A 15,330-nucleotide genomic window follows, 5' to 3' on the forward strand; every position below is an offset into this window, starting at 1 on the left:
TGGGGGCCTTAGAACGATGATGACAAATTAAGGCAGTAGCAGGTTCTACCAGGTTCTAGCAGGTTCTAGCAGGTTCTAGCTAGCACAACATGCTGTCCCATTTTGGACGTATGGAATCTTGAAGAGAAGATGAAGCTTCTAAGTAAAAATGTCCGGTAAGCATTTAGAAAGAGCCTGGGAAAGGATCAAGACTAGAGATAATGTTTACAAGTCACTGGCAAGAAAAGCTCATGACATCATCATGCAGAGCAGAAAGAAGCTATGAGCCTGATTCTCCAGCAATTTCTTTTGTGGCCTGAAACCCAGAAAAACTAGAAATGGCTGGAGATTCTTGCCGAAGTTGCTTCTTTTTCCTGATCCTATATTTTGCAGTACTGGGGACAGAAAAGCAGGGCCTGGCCTTGTACATGCTACACAGACTGAGCCACTGAGCTATGTCCACAACCTCTCGACCTCTTCATCCCGACATCTTGCTATTCATTAACTCACAGAAGGCAATGGGCTGGGTCACTCAAGCAGTTCTGGTCACAACTCAGAAGGCCATTAAAGCCGGTAGGAAGAAACAGTTTCTATTTTGTCCCATGGGAGTTCTAAGTCATCAAAAAGGAAATGAAAGCAACCGTCCAAGTCAGCCTATAGTCTTAATAACCCAACTGACCTTCAAATGCTTCCCTTGGACTTTGCTTTGTAAGCTTGTTGAGACTTTATCCTAAGAAAGTAAACTATGCTAATACAGTGAAAGTGATAACATGAAGATGTTCACTCAGTGTTAAATCTCTATCTACCCGGCTATAGTGAATGTACCTTAGGCTCCTAATTATGGGGAACAGCTAAATGCACTGAGGAAAAAAACCTGGATGTAAGATTTACAGTAACTACCACATCACAATGATGAACTTTCCAGCAAATTCCTCTTTTTTCTAAACTTTGACATAGAAGTCTAAATGTTTAGAATGAAACAAGAAAAACATCTTTAATCCCAGCACCTAGGAAGCAGAGGCAGTCTGACATCTGAGTTTGAGGCCAGCTGGTCTACATAGTGAGACCCAGTTTCAAAAAAGGGCTGAGGGATGAGGGAGAACACTATCTCCTGTGTATCTTTTTCAAGCTACCACAGAGCTAAATATTAGCTTCTTCTCTCCCTAACAATATAGCAATACTTAGGACTAGGTTCTAGACATGCTAATAGGAGATACCTACATGTAGGCTGGTGTCTGGTTGGTTTTATGTCAACTTGACACAAGCTAGAGTCGTCTAAGGAGAAGGGCACCTGTAAGGCATTTTCTTAACTAGTGATCAGTGCAGGGGGGGGGGGGAGGGTATTGTGGCTGGTGCCATCCATTGGCTGGCGGTCCTGGGTTCCATAAGAAAGCAGGCTGAGGAAGCCACAGGAAGCAAGCCAGTAAGCAGCTCCCTCAATGGCCCCTGCATCAGCTCCTGCCTCCAGGATCCTGCCGTTTGAATTCCTGTCCTGACTTCCTTCAATGACAGACTACGGTCTGGAAGTATAAGGAGAATAAACCCTTTCCTCCCCAACTTGCTTTTTGGTCATGGTGTTTCGCTGCAGCAACAGAAACCCTAACCAAGACAGCTGGCTTAACCCAGAAACCAAAGAATTGACTCTGCAGAGTAAAGATGTCATCTAAATCTAACCCAAATCAGGAGCCACTGTTCTTCCCTAAGATTTTGGTTTCACTGATGAAAATGACCTCTAGGGCCCAAGTCACTGCCACCTGAGGATTAGATGAGAAAAGAAAGGCCTCTCTTCTAGGGAGGGAAGGAATCCAACCCAGTATCAGTGCTTGTCTCCTGTTCCCTCCTTCCACGGTCCTCTAGCGGAGGCTCCAGGAGTGTTAGGTGAAACCAGTACTGTCCAGTATTTCAGTACTTCTAAAGCTGAAGGCTGACCTGGGAAGCAGAGGGTTCGTTCAGTGGTCCGGGTTAGCAGATAATGGTGGCTCTGGGATCCTCTCCCCGACACTAAGAGTATCAGGAACATTCAGCAGGCCCTTGTCACTTCCTCCTTTATACTGTGTGGAACAACTCCACGGCCCATTTCGGCCTGGATGGGTGCTTTAATGGAACAGCCTTCCCTGCTCACAAATACGGATTCCAAGATGAAATCCATCCTTAGCCATGATTCAGCTACAACTAGAGATATGAAAAGATCTGTGATTCCAAGTCTGTAATTAACTTAAATATAGGAATTGTAATGGCCTCTGGGGGAAAAAAAGAACTAAAAACACTTCTCCCCCAAAAAGGAACCTCAAACAAAAATAGCAAGGTTGCTTATTCCTTCCATTAAACATTTCAACTATTTTCCAGCCAAATGGAAAAGTTTGGCACATGTCTGGTAATAGAAGGCAAACAAAGCTGCACTGTAGCTGAGGAATATTTTCAGAGCTTTGGCTGTTTTTTTAATTGGGTTTATATAATGGTATATCAAGAAGAAACAGTTTCATGGTGAATGCTGAAGTTATACTGCTTTAAAGGCAGAGAAACTACAAACCTATCAAATCTACAGTCCCCATCCACTAAACCCAAGCAAGCTGGCAATACCAACATGACCAAAGCAGTTTACACAGCCACAGTATCGGGAGAGGCAGATCTGCTAACCTGCCAGGTAACTACCACAAACTCTGCTGCTAGGACCTGCCAATCATTGGCCTTTCTCTAGTAAAAGATGCGACTGAGGCGCTCCAGGCAGAGATGGCTCAGCAGTTAGGAGCACTGCTGCCCTCAGAGAAGACGCCGAGGTTCCCAGCCCCACATCAGGCTGTTCCCAACTGTCTGTAACCAGCTCCAGGGGATCCAATGCCGCCTTCTGGCCTCCATAACCAGCACAAATGTGGTGTACATACATACACCTGGGCACACATACACATAAAATTAAAATGTTTTAAAAAAAATAACTTAAACGGGGGTTGCCAGGAGCATGGCGAGCTCTTTAAAGACAACCAAGGACTTCCTTAAAAGCACAATAACTTCCGGGTGCCTCAATGAAACAAATGATTCCTTCGTTCCAGTTATAACGTGCTAAGTGAAGCTACAGAGCTTCCTCCGAGACCTTAGCTGAGGAAATAAGACCCTGCAGAACCATAGCCATGTTGTCAGGGGTATACCTGAGGTGGCCATGCTTAGCAGTAGGGGCCTCTGCACTGCGAGTCATCTCACCAGTACCTGTGAAGTCGTCCTAAGCAGCTCTCCACCAGGAGAAATTCTTTCCTCCATGGAACAGTTAGCAATGACGGAAGAGAAGAAGCAATTTTTGGTTGTCACAATTGAGGAAGTGCTACCAGCATCCAATTGATAGAAGCCAAGGAGGCTGCCAAACATCTTACAGGACAGCCCCTAAAGTCAACTGTGCCAAGGCTGAAAAAAACCTGTTCTAATATAAGAAGCATAAGGGGAGAACAAATGACTCACATAAAACACTACTCTAAATTAGAAAGTCACGTCTGAATATTAATTTAGGTAAGTGTCTGCGTGGGGCTGTGCTCCAGCTCAGTGGTAGACAAGGAAGCCCAAGGCCCTGGGACGAAAACCCAGCACTTCCCAAACAAAACAAAACACCACACAGCACAATACAACTGTGGGAGTCTAGCTGTGGAGACCCCGTTAAGCTGGAAGAGCAATTTAGACTTGATTCTTTTGGATATGAAGTCTGTGAGAATAATGCGGAAATGGGCAAAGGGTGAAAAATGATCCACTTTAAAGAACTTTATAAGATTCACTGTGGTACACAAACTGGAATGTTAGGTACAGAAGACGGGCTAATGGGAGATGAACAGATGATGGGATCTACCGGAATAATCACAACCACTGGGTAAGATACAGTATATGGCCCTCAGATTTCAAACCTCAGCATTAAATTTCAAACCAAAGGGTTTTACTTCCAGTCACACTTTGTATTTGCTTTTCTAAGCAAAATGAATCTTGTACTTATTGTTTCACAGAAAACTGAAAGAAATCGTACCTTTAAAAGCTTAGTCTCTGTTAAAATTATAAAATAAAAAAAAAAAAATCAACTAAAAAACGAATTCACTACCACCGACGACATGGACGAAAAGGTCCCCCTCAGGATGGAAACATTTCACAAACACTGCTTCCTCAAAGCCAGATGCCCTCAGGGAGTCTGCGGTGCTATCTACCTCTTAGTCTGCTGGGTAAGCTTTACTTTAAAGTACTTTTATTGCTACCACTTTTATTAAACTTCTCTGAGTCATCAATTATACTCAGTTGATCTCCGAAGTATTTCTGGAAAAGTAGGAAGTACCTACAGAAAGTTCTTCATGCTGGGCTACGGCAACCCAATTAGCAAACTGACAGCCACAAAATAAAATCCAAAGACACTCGGACTAGACACCAAAAGCCCCGAACAGCCTGGCAGCCCCCCAACCCATCCCCAGTGTCTGCCCACGCCCAGGACTGAGTACTTCTTTAAGCCGTACAGACCAGACCCTCTTCTGCCTCCACACCCGTGTTCCTGCAGTTTGCTCTGGCTGGACCACAGACACCTGGAAGGCTCCAGATGTTGTTCTACGTTGTCACTTCAGTTTTATTCCTCTTTCCAATGAGTCTTTTACATTCCTTGTCTGAATGGTACCACCCAGTTCCTTAGGCCAGAACATCAGCAATTTCTAGACTACAACTACTTCTTCACTCCCATAAATAACAAGCCTCCAGTTCCTTGAATTCCAGCCTTGATATCTGCCCCAGGCTGGCCTTCTAACTCGTGATTCTCCTGCCTCAGACTCGAGGTGCTGACATTACAGCTATGCACTACCACATTTGGCCAAATTTCAGTTTAATACTGCTCAAACACAACCCTTCCTGGTCACTTCCACTTCCCTTCTCTAGCGCAAGCCGTGGCACAGTGGCATCTTTTAAATACTGGTCTACTCCAGTGTCTGGTCCCTTCCCATCCTCCTAGTGAGAAAACCTTTCAAATCCTTCATAGCTTCCAGGCTAAAATCAAATTCTTTAGCCTCCATATTGGACTCCACCACCTCTGATTTTCTCCACTTCTCCAAGTCATACTATAGGCTGACTAGTCATTGTCTTTCACATGCCCAAGTCTCTATGTCCTCCTTCCACCAAAGGTACTCTCTGCCTAGAAATCTGTTTTCTAGGCTCTTTACAGGCCTAGAAGTGTGGCTCGGATATTTCTCCTCTCTGGTCTCAGTAGCTCTGTGTTCACACGGTGCACACACTCAGCCATCCTTGATTTGGCGGCCCCTTCCCAAGCTGTAAACCTCACAAGTGCATTCCTAGCTACAAAGGCTAAGTGCCTTATCTAATAGGTGTTTCACATAGTAAGGTCCAATAAATGCTTAGCAAATGATGAATGTGCCGTCCTAACCCTGGAGTTTCCCTTCAAGGGAAAGTGATACAAAGAGCTACAGCTCACAGTTCTGATGCTAACCTCTATCTAAAACAGTCTCATCCCCTCTTGAGCTTTCAAAATGTTTCTGACTCTCTTGCTACATCCTTCCTCGGCACCCTCATCACATGTATAACTACTTCTTAACCGTCTCTGCACTGTTAACTCCACGAGGGCAAGGACAAGGCTTTTCAAAGCTGTATTTGATGAATCTTCCCTGTTGCTGACACAGAATAAACACAGTTTGGTTATACGTTGAATTTAACCCTGTGAGAAGAGCAAACACCTCCACTTGAAAAATGAGCAAAACAAGGCGTAAAAAAGCTAAATAAGGAATCCTACCGCTAACGGGCACTGGGCAACTGGGCCAGATCCAACCCGAACCATCTGATTTCAGATCCAGAAGTGGACAGCACCTCCCATAAAATTAGCCTGGCTTCCTAGTAACAGCGGCAATCTAAGAGTAAGGGGAGTTCTCTGAACGTAAACGCGGGGCTTACTAGACTATTTTAAACTCAACAGACATCCCAAACATTTATTTATTTATTTATTTTTAGTTCCAGATATCAGGTAGCCTTTAACCTGCAGCTGCCCAGATCGAAAAACTACCCCAAGTTAGTGCGTTTCCAAGGAAAAGAACATGGGAAGGACCTGGGACTGGAAGCCTCTCTCTAAAACCAGACTCTTTTCTTCTCCAAGATCAATTTACCCATCCGTGCAATGGGAACGAGACCTGATCGGAAGAAAATTCTAAGGTCTCACGGAGTCGGGCCTCAGCGGAGGCTGATAGGCAGAGCTGCGAAATCGAGAGGAAAGTGGTTTCCCCAGGATCTCTAGGCTCAATCTGGTACCCCGGCCCCACCTCAAGAGACCGCACCCAGGAACCCGGGATCGCCGAAGAACCACGGCCCCCTCAACAGGGCTCCCCATAGACGAGTAGGCTAACAAGGCCATTACCAACGCCAGGAACCGGTGGGCCCCAAAGACCACCCCAGTCCCTAACCAGACACCAACCCTCACCTTAAGAGTTCCGCCTCACCTCCGGACTGCGATCAGCCGCTCTCCACTTCCGGCAAGAACCGCCCAGCGGTCTTCGCGCGACCCACTTCCGGGCCCTCACTGGGCGCGGCACCCCCACCGGAAATGAACCACCGGCTGAAACGCTAGCCCCGGAGAGAGGAAGAAGTTTGGCCGCCCGGCTCGTGACTCCGCCCTCACACCCCGCCACCGGAGAGAGATTCCGGCCTAGGCGCACTTGGGAAAGGGCTCCGCCCCCAAGGCGGGGGCGACGAGGAGAAGGGGCGGGTTTACAGGTTGGTCATGCCCCGAGACCCGGACCAATGAGGATCTGAAGTCCCTGGACAAGTCCCTCCTCCGCGAAAGAGGACAGTTGAGTGGCTGCTTCTCCTGTCAGTTTGTGCTCAGTGACTGAGGCTGGTCCATTTTTAACCTCACTCCGGAAGCGGCTCAGAGAACAACAGTAACGCTGAAGGCTCCGAGAGCCAGAGTCTCTGGTGGGGATCGGGGCCAAACTCCACCCCTCGCTGGGCGTACAAACTTTGGTTTCCCTGTCTGTGGTGCGGAAAAGCATTGCACTCACGGAGGCTGAGCGGAGCAGGTCAGGCTTTGAGCAGGTCTGGGCATGCCCGCCCTTGCTCGGTTCTGTGGCTAGGGCTGGGAAGGTGGAGAAAACCTTCCACTCCCGCGCCCCACTTCCTGTTTGCTCTATGCGCTTTGTGACCATAGATGGTCAGGTCTGTGGCCGCGTGCAAGCTTCCGCCCCGAGGCTTTGGAGTCCTTCCTCCCATCCAGCAGGGTGTGGTCCCTGAGAATGAAATGAGCAGAATTAGAGGGGGATCCTATCCCACTCCTCAAAAATCGTGCTTTTGAGGCGTCCTCGCCCCAGGCTACGTATGCTCAGGTAGCAGCTGCTAATGAGTCCAAGCGCGTTTGAGAACTAGAACTGCAGCCTGCAGGGCAGTCTTCGCCTCCCAGCTTCTTAGACGGGAGATCACGTCTTTGTTTCCTCTAGACTTAACACTTTCTAACTGGTCATTATCCTCCCACAAAGATTTATTTCTAGAAAAAAATTGGCGAGTGCTGTGCTATGGTTCTTACCCCTGAGACTGAATGACTGACAGTTCCGTGTTCAAGTTGAATGCAGGTGTTATATGCCAGAGTCAATCACTCAATAAATACAGTTCTTGTAATAATAGCTACCACTTACTGCGCGCTGACTACATGCCAGGCTTGTGCTCAGCGCTCAACCCGTTTTCATTTAATCCTAATAGCAACTCTCTGCGGTAGGTACCATTACATTCTCGGAGCTTCAAATGAGGAAGCTGAATAACTTGCCAAGGTCACAAAGTAGATGTTGGAACTTTGAACGGAACACACATCTGACTCTTAAAACCCATGAGTTTAATTAAGCCCGGTGATAGACCAACCTGGAATCATTTGAGACACTGGATGCCTCTGGCTCTAGATGCACATTGGTTCCATTCCTGTCTTGAGCCTGTTACTAGGGGTCCGACTTCGGACAAGTTGCTTTGGACAACTTACTGGCCTCTCCTACTTCTATGATCCTAGTATGTTTAAAAGAGAAATGACAACATAATTGACAAAAATTGTATACTTAAAACATGTGGATTTGGGGGGCAGGCCTAATGACTCTCACCTTTAGCTCCAGCACTTGGGAGGCAGAGGCAGATAGATCTTTGTGAGTGAAAGGCCAGCCTGATCTTCATAGTGGGTTCCAGACCAGCAAGGGATACACAGTGAGACCCTGCCTCAAACAAGCAAATGACTCAGTGGGGTGAGACACCTGCTGCAAAGGCTGACAACTTGAGTTGAATCCCCCAAGGCCCACGTGATAGAAGGAGAGGAGACCCCAGCAAGTCACCCAGGGCCCATGGGCTCTTAGTCCCCACACAAACACAATTTTTGTTTTGTTTTGTTTGAGACAATGTCTCATAGCCTTGACTGGCCTGGAACTTACAATGTAGACCAGGCTGGCCTCGAATTCACAGAGATCTGCCTGCCTCTGCCTCCTGAGTGCTGGCATTAAAAGGTGTACTGGCCAATAAATAATTTTTTTTAATTTAAAACTATATATGTGCCTTTAAATTTGTTTTTGTTTTTAGAAACAGGGTTTTCAGGCTGGCCTCGAACTCACAGAGATCTGCCTGCATCTGCCTCTTGTGTGGTATAATTAGAGGCATGCAGCACCACCACTTGGTCAAAAATACTGTCTCAGCATCAAAAGGTGAGAGACAGGTGTGGTGCACACCTATGATCTCAGCTAGTGGGAGGCTGAGGTAGGAGGATTCTGAGTTTGGGGCCAGCCTGGGCTACACAGCAAGAACTTGTCTGAAAACAAAACAAAAAGTTAAAAGGTTAAATTTAAATGTGTATGAAGAACCAACACCCCCTCCCCCTAATCTATTTCACCCTCCTACACCCCTTTCTTGAATAGGGACAAGAAATGTCATACAGATCACACATACATCCAAGAGCAATAGGAGAAAGAGAGATAAAAAGGGATGAAAGGGAGCCGGTGACATGGTTCATGGGTTAAGGTGCTTATGTACACCTGAAGATCCCTGTAACCCACACAAAGGTGGAAGCAGAGAAACCAACTCCGGAAGTTATTCTCTGACCTCCACACACTTGAAATGGCGTGTATCATGCATGTATTATAATATATACAAAAATGAAAGACCTTTTCCTTACCTATAAAACTGGAATGATAATTCGTGAGGTCACAATGACAATGACCTTTCTGAAGTCATTTTGTAAAATGATCATAGAAAACGAACACACAACTTACAACCCATACCCTAAGGAACTGCCTGTCTTGAATCCAACTCCAGTCACAGAATACAAACATTACCTGTTGTGTATTTGTCTATATATCGAAGGAAATGTATTCAGCTCTTCCTGTGTACCAAGCACTATGTTACTTTCTTCAAGTTCCACAACTATGATAGAACAGTATGCTGTGGGATGTCTTTCTGTACGCTGTGAATATGTGTTACTCTGGTTGGTTGATAAATAAAGCCATTTGGCCTATGGCAGGGCAGGATGGAGCCAGGCAGGAAAATCCAAGGGAGATAGTAAAAGGAGAAAGAAGAGGCAGGAGAGACGCCATCCCACTGTCCAGGGGGCAGCATGTAATGACACACAGGTAAAGCCGTGGAACACGTGGCGACATATAGATTACTAGAAATGGGCTGAGTTTAGTTATAAGAGCTAGCTAGCAAGAAGCTTGAGCCATAGGCCATGGCCATACAGTTCGTAATTAACGTAAGACTCCGTATGTTTATTTGGGTCTGAGTGGCTGTGAGACCAGGCAGGATGCAGGAAAACTTCCAGCTACAACAGTGGCTTCCAGGTTTCTTTTTTCCCACTGATACTGTTCCACAATGTCTCATCTATAATTGGCTCACTTTTAGCACATATTCAGTAAGTGCCTTGGATTCAGAATACTCATTTCCTGGGCCAAGATGGATGGGTAAAACAGTGGAGATGGGAATTTGGTCAGGATGAGGTAAGTAGTTCCTATAGAAAAAGACCTCAACATAAGGCTGGACAAAGAAGCAAAACCAACCCTTCAAGAGGAGAGCTAGACCTGCTGCAGTCAAATGCTCCACCCTTGGCTGTGCCCCACCCCCACCCCCACCCCCACACACAGGCAAGGTGAACCTTACTGGATGAGCTATTAGATTGCATTTTAAAATGTGCTGTAGAGCATGGACCTGAGTGGGCAGGACAAAGAGACAGGGAGACCTATTAGAAGACAGAAAGAGGGCTGGCACAATGGCTCAGTGAGTAAACGTACTTGCTACGGAAGCCTGATGACCTGAGTTCTATTCCTGGAAACTACATAAAGGGGGAAGGAGAGAACAAACTCCACAAAATTGTGCTCCGACCTCTACATGGCTCTGTGGCATGCATACGCACATATGTCACACACACACACACACACACACACACACACACACACACACACACGCACACGCACACACACACACAAATAATAATAATTTGATAATTTATGTTCTTTTAAAGAGGACAGGCCCTGGAGAGATGGTTCAGCAGTCAAGAGTGTGTACAGCTCTTGTGGAGGACCCAAATTTGGTTCCTAGCACCCATGTCTGATGGGTCACAACTGCCTGTAACTCCAGCTCCAGGGGTATCTGACGTCTCTGGCCTCCATGAACGCATGCACTCATATGCACATACCCACACAGAGATATACATACATACACCTAATTTTTAAAATTATAAATAAATATTTTTTAAAGAGAGAGAGGATCTGACTCAAAGTTGCAGTATATGGTCTAAGATAAAAGACACCATTCCTTGTCAAGTTGACATAAAACTATCCACACAATAAAAAAATAAAAAATAAAAAGACACTATTCTTGAGAAAGGAATACTGATTGTGAGATAGAAGTATGACTAATGAATATGATCTTTTACAGTACATTTGGTCCCAGGGACTACCGCCGGGATGCCGGTGTTCCTCTAAAACTCATAGAAACTATCTCAATCAATAACAAGTGATAGGGCTTTTAGGATATGATTAGGCCATGGGGACTCTGCCCATATGGATAGCAGTAATGTCTTTAAAAGACTTGAAAGACACTTTGCCCTCCTACCTTCTACCTTGTGAAAAACTTGGCAATAAGCAACCATCTCAGAAAGCCCAGAACGGGACCTTATCAGACAGCTTGAGGACTTCTAACCTCCAGAACTGTTAGAAACAAATTTATATGGTTTATAAATTATCCAGTCTCGGGCATTTTACTATTGTAGCCGGAAGGGCTGACAGCAGGTGTATATTTTCACTTAATATTGCATTTCTTCCTCAGTGAGCACTATAATCATAATTGTTGGGGGGGTTGGTTGGTTGGTTGTTTTGAGACAGAGTCTCACTATGTAGCACTGCCTAGCCTGAAAATCACTATATAGACCAGGCTGGCCTCAAACTCACCGAGATCCACCCGCTGCTGTTGCCCAAATGCTGGGCACAATTATCTTTGAATGTCTTTCTCCCCGTTAGTTTCTTTTTCCCTGCAATTCCTTGTGTGTCTGGCACAGAATTGATAGCAAATATTTATAGGGAAAAATTGACTAAATGAAGGGGTAGGAGACTTGGGGTGTGGGTGATGGGAAGTGAGAGCAGGACGGGATTTGGATTTGTAGGCTTTGAGTTTCAGGCCTTAAACTCCAGCCTGGGAAGAGAGGAATTGCAACACTCTTTGCATATGTTATCACCTCTTTTTGTTTTTCGGTGGGGTGGAGGGCTGGGTTTCAGCACATTCTGGATCTGCAGAATTGCTTTTGTCTCGGGATGGGGGGTTTGGGGTGGGAGGGGGGTGTGGTACCCAACTCTCTTTCTTATCTCCCAGGGTTTCAGACACAGAATTCTGACAGTTCATCTGGAGCACTTCCCAGCCTGGCTCAGAGGACAGCACGGATCCCTGCAGCCTGGCTCAGAGGACTGTGTGCATCTGTGTAGCCTGGCTCCGTGCCTGTGTGCATTTGGGCAGATCCTGTATCCTCTGCCAGGAGGGGCTGATGGCAGACAACAGACTTTGGGACACTGTGGTCTTTCTCCCCTTCCTAAGGCAGGGGCCCCAGGCCACAGCTTGAGAAAGGGTCCCAGGCCACACTTAGGAGTTGCCAAAAGAAAGAGCAAAGATAAAATGTGGTGGTTAAAAATCTGACTTCGGGGTCACACTGACCTGAAAACGAATCCCAAATCTGCCACTGACTGTGATCTCAGAATTATCCTCACTTAACCTCCAAGAAGGAAATGTATACCCCACTGAAACGCTTGATATGAATTAAGAAAGAAAATTTATACAGTTTATAAAAGCAGTTGATTCTTAGGAACCAGTGAATGTTAACAGTTAGTACTCAGAACAAAGAACCCATTGTCTGCGCCCCTGGTAAAGGCCACTAGAGAGCAAAATAGGATCTGAAGTGTCAACACACTGGCTGTGCCACCAGAACTGCCACTGCTATCTCACCAGAAAGATCTCTACAGTCCCTGCTTACTTCTGTGGCTATCTTTTGACACAGGGTCAGGGGCTGTGTTCTTGGCTGCAAGTGAAACTAAAGCAAATCAGTTAGGAATTTGAAATGCCTTTGCCTGCAAATAGCAGAGAACCTGGCTGCAAGGACATTTTAAAAAAATGTTTCAATGGCTCAATATCAAAGCCAGTATCTTCTGACCCCTCCCCCTTGCCACTTATTTTGGAGACAGGGTCTCACTCAGGATGTAGCCTTAGCTGACCTGGAATTCATCCGCCTGCCTCTGCCTCCTGAGTTCTGGGATTAAAGGCGTGCATCCCCACTGCCTCCCGTCTTACCCTTTCAGTTGCAAGTAAGCTGCTGCAGCCAAGCTGTCTCATCATATTTAAGGAAAGAGGAAAGGGAAGAGGCAGTGTCTGAAACTGGAAAGCTGAAGTTTTCTCAAGAACCCACAAAGCATACCCTGTTTCCGGTCTCAGGGCCAGATCTCTCAGTGAACTGAGTTCAGCTTCCCTGTCTCTTAGAGGGACCTTTCTGAGTTTCATTTCACAATGTTTCCCAGGGTTCCCCGGAGGTCCTGAGCTCACTTGCTCATAGCTATAACCAAGCACTCACTCACTGTCTTAGTCAGGGTTTCTATTGCTGCAATGAAACACCATGATCAAAAAACAAGGAGAAGAGGGAAGGGTTTATTCTCCTTGCATTTCCATATTTTTGTTCATCATTAAAGGAAGTCAGAGCAGGAACTCAAACAGGCCAGGATCCTGGAGGCAGGAGCTGATGCAGAAGCCATGGAGGAGTGCTATTTACTGGCTTGCTTCCTGTGGCTTGCTCAGCCTGCTTTCTTATAGAACCTAGGACCGGGCTGGAGAGATGCCTTAGCCGTTAAAGGCTAGGCTCACAACCAAAATAGAACCTAGGACCACCAGCCCAGGCATAGAACCACTCACAATGGGCTGGGCCCTCCACCACCAATAACTAATTAAGAAAATGCCTTACAGCCGGATCTTATGGAGGCATTTGCTTTATTATTATTATTAAGATTTTTTTTTTTGTTTTGGTTTTTTAAGACAGGGTTTCTCTGTGTAGTTTTGGTGCCTGTCCTGGATCTAGCTCTATAGATCAGGTTGGCCTTGAACTCACAGAGATCCTCCTGGCTACACCTCCTTCGTGCTGGAAGAAAATTTTATTATTAAGAAATTTTCTATTCCTTTTACATACCAACCACAGATCCCCCTCTCCTCCTTCCTCCCGCCCCCCCAGCCTTCTCCCCCAACCCACTCCTCCATTCCCACCTCCTCCAAGGCAAAGTCTCCCATGGGGAGTCATCAGAGCCTGGTACATTCAGTTGAGGTAGGTCCAAAGCCCCTCCTCCCTGCATGCAAGATGTCCCACCATAGGCACTAGGCTCCAAAAAGCTGGCTCATGCACCAGGGATGTAGCTCTGGATTTGATTCTCAGGACTGCATAAGCCAGATGTAGTGGCCCACACCTGTCATCCTATCCTTAGAGAGAGGGGATAGGGTTAGGGTGAGGGTTCAACTCCATCCTGGGCTACAAAGTGAGTCCCAGGCTAGCATGAGACGCTTGAGACTCTGGCTGTAAACAAACACACACACCGGACGACTCAAACTCATTTGAACTCACTTGTCTTCGGGAACTCAGAGAGAGGGTTTAGTGGGTAAACATACTTGCTGCAGAAGCCGGGTGATCTGAGTTTGACCTCTGGAACCTACGGAAGGGGAAAGGAGAGAACTGACTCCACAGAGTTGTCCTCTGATCTCCACATGTGTACCGTGGCCTGCACTGGTGCCCCTCCGTCCCCCAAATATACACACCACCAGAACAGCAGTAATTATAATTAACTTTTTAAAAAGAGGACGGAGGGGCTGAAGAAATGGCCCAGTGGTTAAAAACACTTGCTCGTCTTGCAGAGGACCTGGGTTTGGTTCCAAGCACCCACACTGGGTGGCTCACAACCACCTATAATTAATTCCAGGGGATGCAGCATCCTCCCCTGTCCTCCATGGGCACCTGCACACAGGTGGTGTCCCTGCAGACAAGCGGGCACACATACATCTAAATAAATTAATCTAATTTAAAAAACAATGGACTTGGATGGGCCTAATGCCCTGGGAAATCAATCCACAGTGAGCAGTGTCAGCTTGGGCAGTAGAAGGTGGGCCCTCTCCCACTCTCCCATGTGGGATAAGGCCTGCTATGACTTAAATCTGGAACGTACCCCCACATTTTGAGCATGCTTGGTGCCCAGTTGTGGCACCGTTTTGAAGGCTGTGGAGCCTTTCAGAAGTGGATCCTGACTGGTGGGAATGGGCGACCAGAAGTGGCCCTTTGAAGGTTATGCTCAGCCATGCTTCTAATGTGCCTTCTCTGCTTTCTGGATGGCTTTCCCGTGAACACAGTCCTCCTCTGTGATGGCCACAGCACATTCCTGTCCCTTTCTGTTGTGATGGGCTAAGATCCCTCTGAAACTGTAGTCCAAAGTGAACCTCTCTTCCCTTACGTTGTTTCTGGTAAGCACATTGCCCAGACACATGGGGGAGGGGGGAATGCCAGTGTCGACGGTCCAATGAGAATGACAGGCATACACTACGCTAGACCTTTTTGAGTGTCCAGTAGCAACATATACCCTTCTCTCTATTTTTACACTTCAAAAACTGAAACAGCCCCCAAACCTCAAACAATTTTTTATAATCTAAATAATATGTCCCATACCTACCTTTTACCCTAAAAAAATGGAATCAATGCAAAACCCCTTCCATTATTTTATCTAGTATGGAGTCCAGGATCTCCAGACAATAGTCGTGCTTCTTCCAGTTCCATAATGAGCAGCCCACCCCTCCCATCCCCCACCCCCCATCCCCGCCTGTGCTCTGTCAACT

The 15,330-nt window shown here is 46.5% G+C and overlaps 1 protein-coding gene across 4 annotated transcripts in view; it reads right to left on the minus strand.

Annotated features, from left to right (window-relative positions):
- Positions 1-7,087, minus strand: part of Cap1 (cyclase associated actin cytoskeleton regulatory protein 1) — a 28,177-nt gene extending 21,090 nt beyond the window's left edge. Inside the window, exon 1 of one of the 4 annotated variants that reach the window (XM_042271822.2) lies at positions 6,423-7,087. The gene's annotated coding sequence lies outside the window, so the exon portion shown is untranslated. Of the gene's footprint in view, positions 1-6,403 lie in introns of all 4 variants that reach the window. The other 3 variants (XM_042271824.2, XM_042271823.2, XM_042271821.2) reach the window with 3 other exon arrangements.
- Between the last annotated feature and the right edge of the window lie 8,243 nt (positions 7,088-15,330).

The sequence above is a fragment of the Peromyscus maniculatus genome, chromosome 2 (genome assembly GCF_049852395.1).
Source record: "Peromyscus maniculatus bairdii isolate BWxNUB_F1_BW_parent chromosome 2, HU_Pman_BW_mat_3.1, whole genome shotgun sequence".
NCBI lineage: Eukaryota > Metazoa > Chordata > Mammalia > Rodentia > Cricetidae > Peromyscus > Peromyscus maniculatus.